Below are 10,095 nucleotides of genomic sequence, written 5' to 3' on the forward strand. Positions count from 1 at the left end.
GTGGGTGTTTGTCATCCAGGACCCCACCCTGTTCTAGTACAGGAGGGATTTAAAAAGCATGGAATGCTTTCTGAAGACAAATACTGAGTGTCTTTGTCCTAAGGAGTCTTCCTTGGCCAGAAAATTAGGAGAATTGGATGCTGTGAGACTAATTCTCATCAGTAGATAGAAGAAAACTTGTGCTAGATAGAAGAAAACTTGCAAAAGGCATCCATATGATAACCTCTTTATGGAAAAAGTTACCTTTGAATGCTTAATAGTTTTAAGTGATATATGCATAAGGGATTGTATGTATCTTGAGGAAAAAAAAATAAAAGGAAAAAAGAAAATGGAGACATGAATATAGTTGTTTCCATGTAGTTCTTTAATACAGTTTTAATTGCACTTAACTGTGGTTAAATGATGCAGACATTTTAGGGCACATGTAATCAGATCTTTTAATGTGGATAATTGTAATTCATGTTTTTACTAGCATCCTTAGCTCTCTGCAGTGCTGCTCAGTTGGTCATTTGGCATGTACTGGGCTTCTGCTAATGACAGTCTGCCTGTTAAAACAAGAGCATGCTGTTCTAAGCAAATTAAATTTCTCGCTCTTCCTGATCTCTTTTTTTTTTAATAGAGATTAATAAGGCTCATAGGAGGATTAAAATCTGCTTGTAGTGTAGTTAAGAGTTTATTTCTGAGTCCTCAGTATGAAGGAGCTACAGAGCAAAAAGCTACATACTATTAGATCTGCCGTTTGGTCCTTTTTCTGATGTACTTGCATTTCTGGAGCAGGACAGTGTCAATACAGCATAAGCTACCACTAAAATACTGTAAAAAATTTTAGCTCTGTCCTTTATTTAAATGTTGATAGTGGCTCCAGGAAAGATCAGAGACTTGCTTCTGCTCTTTGTAGAATAGTCTTTGTCTCTAGATACTATTTAAAATGTAGTTAGGTATGGCAATCAAATGGCAGCAGGAAACAGATGTGTGTGTTGGTAGATCAGTGGGAGAGGGAGGAGTACAGTCCCAGTGTCCCCATTCCAGACTATGTTCTCTGTGCTAGTTCTGAATGCACCTGTTGAGAAACAGTGATGATTTGTGTTCTGACATAGCTGTTCTTTCTGCATGCCCACTCAAGAAGTTGTACAAGCCTGCAAGGGATATGGAGATCATGAAGAAAGCGTGTAAGATCTTATTGGAAGACGTGCAGGAACGGAAGAGATTAGAGGTTGATGACATGACTTCAATAAAGCCCATGTTCTTTGGTGGGAGGAAGAGGATTTTTCAATAGTGAATAAAAGTAAATCTTCCTTTTCCGAAGTATTAGAATTACTGTGTCTTTCTGATGTGCTTGACAAGATGCCTGGTGTTTGGACAGATCTCAATGTTTTTATGAGTATGTGCCAAAATGTTAGTAAATACTTACCCATGCATTGCCATCTTTGCATGCCATACTGAAAGTGTAGGCCAGTGGTGCCTCCTGATCTTTGTATTGTCTGTGTACATTTTTTTTAAGCTAAATGAAAGTTTGTTTTGTAAGGAAATAGTGGAGAGCTTCTGTCTGAAGTCCTTTCAGATATATGCTTTTTACAGAGTAAGCTTTAACTTAAAGTAGATAATGTTGTATTTCTGCAGAAATTTCTTAGGAGGAAATACTAGTGTATACTTCTAACCCTGTGATAACCTAAACCAATCAAAGCCTTTTTCAATTTTTTTTCTCTTTATCCAGAACAGGAAGCATTCCAAACTGTCCTTCAAACCACCATGCTCAGAGCCTCAAAGGTTTGGAACTTCTTTTCCTCTGTAGGTGATCTTCCATCTATGCTGCTGTCGGGTTTTTTTTTTTTTTTGGACTGAGGGTCGAGACAAGAACCGAAAAGGGAGCACCCACCAAACATGGTCTCGGGCAAAACATGACTCAGGCTTTCTTCATAAAAACAAAACAATTTATTAACAGTTACTTAACAAAAGACAAAAGGGAACGAAACCGGTTACTTGAGAGGAGAAAAGAGAAAACAAGGCCCGATCTTAAAACAACACCTCCCCACCCCCTATTTTCCTTTCGTTCCTGGCTCTGTCTTCCCCCCAGCGGCGCAGGGAGACAGGGAATGGGGGAGTACAGGTCAGTTCATCCATGTTGTTCACTGCCGCCTCTTTCTTAAAGGAGGAGGAGTCTTTACACCATTTTTCCCTTGCTTCGGTGGATCCCCTACTCACAAAGAAAAAGTCCCCAAACTTTTCCAAAGTAAGTCCTGCCCGCAGGATTGCAATCCTCCCCATGGATCGCACCAGTTCGGGCTTTACCAGTCTCGGCCTCTTAGGGAGCTGCTGCCACTCGCGTCGGCGTGGGTCGTCCCACGGTCTCCAGATGCCTCCACGACCTCGTCGTGCATTCCATGCCCCATTATCAACAGTACCTGGTCGCGCATCCCCTGCTCCACGACCTCTCCTGGGCTCAGGCATCTCCTTCCCGACGTGGGTTTCTCCACAGGCCACGAGTGGGCCGCTGCTCCGCCGAGTACACCCTGGCTGCAGGGGGGCCGCGTGCCATCTCACACCGATTGCAAGGGAAGCCTCAGCTCCAGTACACCTCCTCCTGCTCCATCTTTGCTGACCCGGTCGTTGTGGTTGTCTTCTCTTAGATATTAATCCTCTCTGGGGGAGCTCGGCCCGGCGGGCACCCCGGGAGCGGGGCGCTTACCGAGTCCCCCATGCGGCTCCCCGGCGCCATCTTGAGCACATGGCGCCGGCCCGGGCCCGGGCCCGAGCGGCCGCTCGGCCGGGAGCCGGGAGCGAGGGCAGCGCCCTCCTGCTCTCTCCTCGCTCCTGAGCAAAAAAGCCCCTTTCCCGCCCCTTTGTCTCAACTTAAATAGGGCAATTCGCAGAGGCGCCGCCTTGGCTCAACCTCCCCCGGGGGGGATGGGACTCAGATCTGGTGGCACAGGGAGCAAATCCCCTCCCCTGCCACCAGAACACCCCCCACACATCAAACTATCACATTCCACCCCTCGCCTCTGCGAATTCCCTATTTAGGCACAGCTTCAGTTAAAACATTGAACAAGAACACACATTTCACAAACAATCCACCCCTAGTCCCTTCACCAAACACAACAATCAAAGTTTCCCAAGGTCCCTCTGTTTTCACCACTCTGGAGTCCATGTTTTGCCCGTTACCTCTCCCAATCACTATTCTTATCTCGAATTCCTCAGCCCCACGTTGGGCGCCACAATTGTCGGGGTTTTTTTTTTTTTTTGGACTGAGGGTCGAGACAAGAACCGAAAAGGGAGCACCCACCAAACATGGTCTCGGGCAAAACATGACTCAGGCTTTCTTCATAAAAACAAAACAATTTATTAACAGTTACTTAACAAAAGACAAAAGGGAACGAAACCGGTTACTTGAGAGGAGAAAAGAGAAAACAAGGCCCGATCTTAAAACAACACCTCCCCACCCCCTATTTTCCTTTCGTTCCTGGCTCTGTCTTCCCCCCAGCGGCGCAGGGAGACAGGGAATGGGGGAGTACAGGTCAGTTCATCCATGTTGTTCACTGCCGCCTCTTTCTTAAAGGAGGAGGAGTCTTTACACCATTTTTCCCTTGCTTCGGTGGATCCCCTACTCACAAAGAAAAAGTCCCCAAACTTTTCCAAAGTAAGTCCTGCCCGCAGGATTGCAATCCTCCCCATGGATCGCACCAGTTCGGGCTTTACCAGTCTCGGCCTCTTAGGGAGCTGCTGCCACTCGCGTCGGCGTGGGTCGTCCCACGGTCTCCAGACGCCTCCACGACCTCGTCGTGCATTCCATGCCCCATTATCAACAGTACCTGGTCGCGCATCCCCTGCTCCACGACCTCTCCTGGGCTCAGGCATCTCCTTCCCGACGTGGGTTTCTCCACAGGCCACGAGTGGGCCGCTGCTCCGCCGAGTACACCCTGGCTGCAGGGGGGCCGCGTGCCATCTCACACCGATTGCAAGGGAAGCCTCAGCTCCAGTACACCTCCTCCTGCTCCATCTTTGCTGACCCGGTCGTTGTGGTTGTCTTCTCTTAGATATTAATCCTCTCTGGGGGAGCTCGGCCCGGCGGGCACCCCGGGAGCGGGGCGCTTACCGAGTCCCCCATGCGGCTCCCCGGCGCCATCTTGAGCACATGGCGCCGGCCCGGGCCCGGGCCCGAGCGGCCGCTCGGCCGGGAGCCGGGAGCGAGGGCAGCGCCCTCCTGCTCTCTCCTCGCTCCTGAGCAAAAAAGCCCCTTTCCCGCCCCTTTGTCTCAACTTAAATAGGGCAATTCGCAGAGGCGCCGCCTTGGCTCAACCTCCCCCGGGGGGGATGGGACTCAGATCTGGTGGCACAGGGAGCAAATCCCCTCCCCTGCCACCAGAACACCCCCCACACATCAAACTATCACATTCCACCCTCGCCTCTGCGAATTCCCTATTTAGGCACAGCTTCAGTTAAAACATTGAACAAGAACACACATTTCACAAACAATCCACCCCTAGTCCCTTCACCAAACACAACAATCAAAGTTTCCCAAGGTCCCTCTGTTTTCACCACTCTGGAGTCCATGTTTTGCCCGTTACCTCTCCCAATCACTATTCTTATCTCGAATTCCTCAGCCCCACGTTGGGCGCCACAATTGTCGGGGTTTTTTTTTTTTTTGGACTGAGGGTCGAGACAAGAACCGAAAAGGGAGCACCCACCAAACATGGTCTCGGGCAAAACATGACTCAGGCTTTCTTCATAAAAACAAAACAATTTATTAACAGTTACTTAACAAAAGACAAAAGGGAACGAAACCGGTTACTTGAGAGGAGAAAAGAGAAAACAAGGCCCGATCTTAAAACAACACCTCCCCACCCCCTATTTTCCTTTCGTTCCTGGCTCTGTCTTCCCCCCAGCGGCGCAGGGAGACAGGGAATGGGGGAGTACAGGTCAGTTCATCCATGTTGTTCACTGCCGCCTCTTTCTTAAAGGAGGAGGAGTCTTTACACCATTTTTCCCTTGCTTCGGTGGATCCCCTACTCACAAAGAAAAAGTCCCCAAACTTTTCCAAAGTAAGTCCTGCCCGCAGGATTGCAATCCTCCCCATGGATCGCACCAGTTCGGGCTTTACCAGTCTCGGCCTCTTAGGGAGCTGCTGCCACTCGCGTCGGCGTGGGTCGTCCCACGGTCTCCAGACGCCTCCACGACCTCGTCGTGCATTCCATGCCCCATTATCAACAGTACCTGGTCGCGCATCCCCTGCTCCACGACCTCTCCTGGGCTCAGGCATCTCCTTCCCGACGTGGGTTTCTCCACAGGCCACGAGTGGGCCGCTGCTCCGCCGAGTACACCCTGGCTGCAGGGGGGCCGCGTGCCATCTCACACCGATTGCAAGGGAAGCCTCAGCTCCAGTACACCTCCTCCTGCTCCATCTTTGCTGACCCGGTCGTTGTGGTTGTCTTCTCTTAGATATTAATCCTCTCTGGGGGAGCTCGGCCCGGCGGGCACCCCGGGAGCGGGGCGCTTACCGAGTCCCCCATGCGGCTCCCCGGCGCCATCTTGAGCACATGGCGCCGGCCCGGGCCCGGGCCCGAGCGGCCGCTCGGCCGGGAGCCGGGAGCGAGGGCAGCGCCCTCCTGCTCTCTCCTCGCTCCTGAGCAAAAAAGCCCCTTTCCCGCCCCTTTGTCTCAACTTAAATAGGGCAATTCGCAGAGGCGCCGCCTTGGCTCAACCTCCCCCGGGGGGGATGGGACTCAGATCTGGTGGCACAGGGAGCAAATCCCCTCCCCTGCCACCAGAACACCCCCCACACATCAAACTATCACAGCTGCAAATCGTTGTGTTCAGAGTCTTCCACAACAAAGAACAGCGATTGTAGAACCAAGCTCATGCAGGGAAAGGGGTGGGGTGGGAAACAGGAATGACACCGGAATCCTTACTTACCACCTCTCCTATCACTTGAGGCCACTTTCTTTTCATTTGCGTAATCTGACCTTGTCACTTGACAGAATGTCAACAGCAATATCTGCAAACTGTAGTTTGCTTATAAACATCTGTGTCACATCAAGTCTAGATGTGACAAATTTTCTTTGTGCTTGGAATTTGCGTTGGTTTAGTGAAACCAATGGTGTCATAAATGGTCAAGTCTCAAGAACTGACAGAGCCTTCTGGTGTAAATTTGGTCTTAATCTGAGCTAGGGAGAAATTCGGAGGCTGTGCCCGTGTGTTCTGCAGTATTTGCTGAGCAGAAAACCCTTCAGTTTCTTACAGCTCCCAGGAGCTGCGTTTGTGTTTCTACCTGATGCAAAGCTGCTTGTATTTATCTCCTCAAGGACAGCTCATGGAATTCTGCTTTCCAGCTTAAAGGGAAGATAGAGGTCTCCCTGTATGAAAACTTGATGGTCATTGTACATAGCCTGAGTGAGTTGGGAGCACCTAGAACAGTCACCCTCAAGCATGCTGTAATTTAAGCTGTGTTAGGAATGGACACTGGGAGAAGGAATAAGTCACTGAAGGATATAATGGTAAAAGCAGGCATTCTTGCTCTTCACGTAGTACCCTCCTCACACAGTACTTTTTCTTATACATGTTGAGAGAAACACTGATCAGCAGTGGGAGGAAAACAAATCTCAATTTCTCCCCGCCACCTTACAGTTTTAACAGTGGTTTTGCTAATTAGCGACAAATTTGGCCTAAAAAATATCTTCTGTCCTAGATCTAAGTGTGTATGGTGTTTAGTTTGTAAAGGACCATGCTAAAAATTCATTTGTGCTTTGTCAGATCATTGTTCTTTTAGACATAAATTTAACAACTTCTCACAGATGTTTCTCTTAAAGCTAAAATTAAATGGGACAGGAAATTAATTAATAATGTTTCTTGCAGATGACACTCTTCAGTTTTCTGAAGTGTGCAGGTGTTTCCTCCTTGGCTTCTACGTTCAGCTCTTAGTTTGCTATGTGTTGGATGTTTTCTCAGGATCACTTACCTCTGAGAGTACTCCAGATAACCGGCAAGAGACCAGAACGGAGAACAGAAGAGGAAGTGAAGTTTGTAAAAGGCTGCTTGCAGGAGATAGAAAGCTCTCAAAGTTACAACTCAAGATTGCAGTTTCTTCTGGTTGAAGTGGTTCACTTTAAATGGTGAATGGTTTTTTTACTATACAACTTTTTTTATTGTTGATTTTGGTGCTATTTATGCTCTGAGCTCACATCTAATAAAAGCTAGAATGGTAATTGCGTATATTTGCTTTTATCTTCAGTGCACTAGTCATCTTCTGAATGCAAACTGGTGTAACAAGTCCATGTTCTTGGCTATTGACAAAGCCGTTATCACATCTGAGGTGTTCTGTATGTGGAGCGAGATGGAGAAAGGGGGAACCTTCTTGACCTTCTTACTTCTACTGAGAACAGATGACTGTGGAAAGAGGGCTTTACCACTTTTAAATCAACATCTTCACAATAATTTTGTGGGTGCACAGGTTTTTCATTTCAGATTATAGTGCATGTCTAACTTGGAACATAATACAAGCCATAAAATTCTTTCTCCTTGGCCTCCTCATTTTTTTGTCTCCTAGCACTGTACTCATACTCAGCACTTTTGGGGAGTGGGAGAATTGTTTTAACACATTCTCGTCTACCAGTTCTCTGCCTTTCTCCCATTGCCTTTTCTCCCATGCAGAGCAGCACAGAAACAAAAATTCCTCTTTTTTAAAAAACCTGCTCTAGCATTCTCAGTTTCCCATATTTGAGAATGAATTTCCTTTCTGCTTTTTTGTGCTGGAGTTTGATTCTTCGCATGATTGAAATGTAAGATGCTGTTATGTTTTGCTTGAGGAGAGGGTGATACTGGTGTGAGCGCCACTGCTCCCTTTATTCCAGAAGTTCTTGCAGGAAGCACCTGCCACAGGTTCTGCTCCTGCACCTGTGTCTCCACACAGGTCAGCACAACTGCAGAGCTCTGCTGCTGAGAGCAGTGACTTGTGCTACGTGTGCCAGCAAATTATCAGCACAAATAACTGTCCTTCTCCCTCTTACGTTGTTTTGAATCCAGATCAGTCTGTGGGTCTGGCTCTTTGTGCACTCCACAAATGATGCTTTGAGCACATCTTGAAGGGGAGCACAGGAGAGGGTCAGGAAGCTGTTAATCTCCAGCTTTTAGGTTATGTTTCTGTATTGGGTGCAGGTGCCCAGGTGTGGGTGGCTCTGTGGGACACAGCTCGTTCCAGCCAGCTCTGCAATGGACCCACTGCAGGACACTGCTGAGTTCATCAGTGAAGCTGGTGTCACATCTGTGAAAGTGTATTTAAGGAAGAGCAAGTGTTGTTCTTACAGATGTTAAGGATGCAGCATCTTCATAATATTGTATCTAGCTGTGCTTCAGAAGGAGACAAAGTTTGGGATGAGTGGCATCTTTGGTGAAAGTACTGTTAATCTTGGGAAAAGAAATAAGCAGAGTTTGAGATTGATATTCCTGTGATTTTCAGAGATTATTTTCCTGAATGAGAAGGGAATTTCCTTAGAAGGTAAGTTTTGTATGTGGATTCTTACATCACCTACCAAAAATATCCGGCACTGGCCACCAAGGGTACCTAGGCAGGGTACTAGGTGACGTAACGCACCTAATGGTTTCTAGTAGGGGCACTGTTTGGAATACAAAATTGATGGATGGCTTCCTAGCATTTAGCTAAATTAATCTTTAATTTCTTTCCCTCTGTCCACTTTCCATGAAAAGAAGATTCTCTGTTAAAAGGAAAATTGTGAATTGTTAGTTGTCTGTATGGAGGACGCAAAGCTATTTGTGGTGGATAAAGAAGACTTCTTTGAGCTTCAGAAGGGATTGCACCGTCATTATAAACTTCATCAAGTGATTTCTTCCAATGATATCACTCACTTTCAATTATCATCTTACTGTGTACTTATTGTATAATCTATTCCATAAGCTTTCCTGGCTATGTCAAGGCCATATAAGAAATGCATGTAACAGTTCTCTTTTCTCTTGGAAGTTCCATGAAAGGGAAGGGAATTCCCTGTTTTGCAGCTCTCAGGGACAGCCATGCTTGCTTAGCCACCAGCTGCTCTGGAAGAATATGTGGTTGTCTGTGTTCCCTAGCTCCCAAAAAATCTTTTGCTCTGAAGTACTCCATAAATTTGTGAAGTTGGACCAGGCAAAGTGAATTTGGTGTATTTAAAAGAAAAAAAAAAAAAAACAAACAAAAAACAAAAACAAACAAAACAAGAAAAAAACAACCCGCAGGCAAACTACTATGCAACCAAATTTAGCATCTTCAGGAGCTGTGGCTTTGGGTTTATCAGCAGCTTGATGTTTTCATAGTGAAATGTGTTTTTATTCAGCCAGTTGGATCTATTAAAAAAGCATCTCCCTTTTATTTCAGACTTGTGAACTTCTTTGCAGAATTGTCTGAGATCACACTAGTGAGATTAGCTAATAACTGCAAAATAGGAAAGCTTCACTGGACAGGTGGTAACAAAAGGTACCATAATGTCAGCCAGCGTAATTATCATTAGGAAGCTAAGATCTCTCAGACATTAACCACAGACTAATACTTTCAGTGGTACGCTGGCACTTGTTCGGATCTTGCAAACGAAAGGAGTGATTATGAGCCATTGCAGAAAGAACTGGGAAATAAAGCACCAGTCTGTGGTGATTTTGGTTTCTGTTGGATTTGTCATGCTTTTACTTAGTGTTCAGCTCCTTTGGGTACCCTGTGTAGGATCTGTTTTATCCAATCTCTTACGTAGGAAAAGTTAAAATAAGTAGTGCATAATACACAAGTTCTTTATGGCAAGATATATCATATTTCATATCCATTCTAACAAATAATTAAAGTTTGAATATTATTGGTAATTATCAGCAGACATTTGAGTGAAACTTCACATGTTCTGTATTCACTCTTTTATCTGTCTTTTGCTTTGGGAATTGATGAATTGCCATTTCTTGGAGAGCAGTTACCAGCAATGAACTGGCTATTTTCGAGTGAGCTGCAGGTTCCTGAATGTAGCAGAAATTACTTCAGGTAGGGAAACTGGAACCATATTTAATTTTGAGTGGCCAGAATTCCTGAAGAGAAGAGGCACTGGAGCCACCTCTGCTCTCAAAAAAAAAAAAAAAAAA

The 10,095-nt window shown here is 46.3% G+C and overlaps 1 protein-coding gene across 3 annotated transcripts in view; it reads left to right on the top strand.

Annotated features, from left to right (window-relative positions):
* CARF (calcium responsive transcription factor) overlaps window positions 1–7,203 on the top strand; it is a 44,742-nt gene extending 37,539 nt beyond the window's left edge. For all 3 annotated transcript variants that reach the window (XM_086615534.1, XM_086615533.1, XM_086615535.1), the window contains exons 17-19: window positions 1,124–1,285; window positions 1,715–1,767; window positions 6,297–7,203. The gene's annotated coding sequence lies outside the window, so the exon portion shown is untranslated. The remainder of the gene's footprint in view (window positions 1–1,123; window positions 1,286–1,714; window positions 1,768–6,296) is intronic.
* The last annotated feature ends 2,892 nt before the right edge of the window (window positions 7,204–10,095 follow it).

The sequence above is a fragment of the Tauraco erythrolophus genome, chromosome 8 (genome assembly GCF_009769465.1).
Source record: "Tauraco erythrolophus isolate bTauEry1 chromosome 8, bTauEry1.pri, whole genome shotgun sequence".
Taxonomy (NCBI): domain Eukaryota; kingdom Metazoa; phylum Chordata; class Aves; order Musophagiformes; family Musophagidae; genus Tauraco; species Tauraco erythrolophus.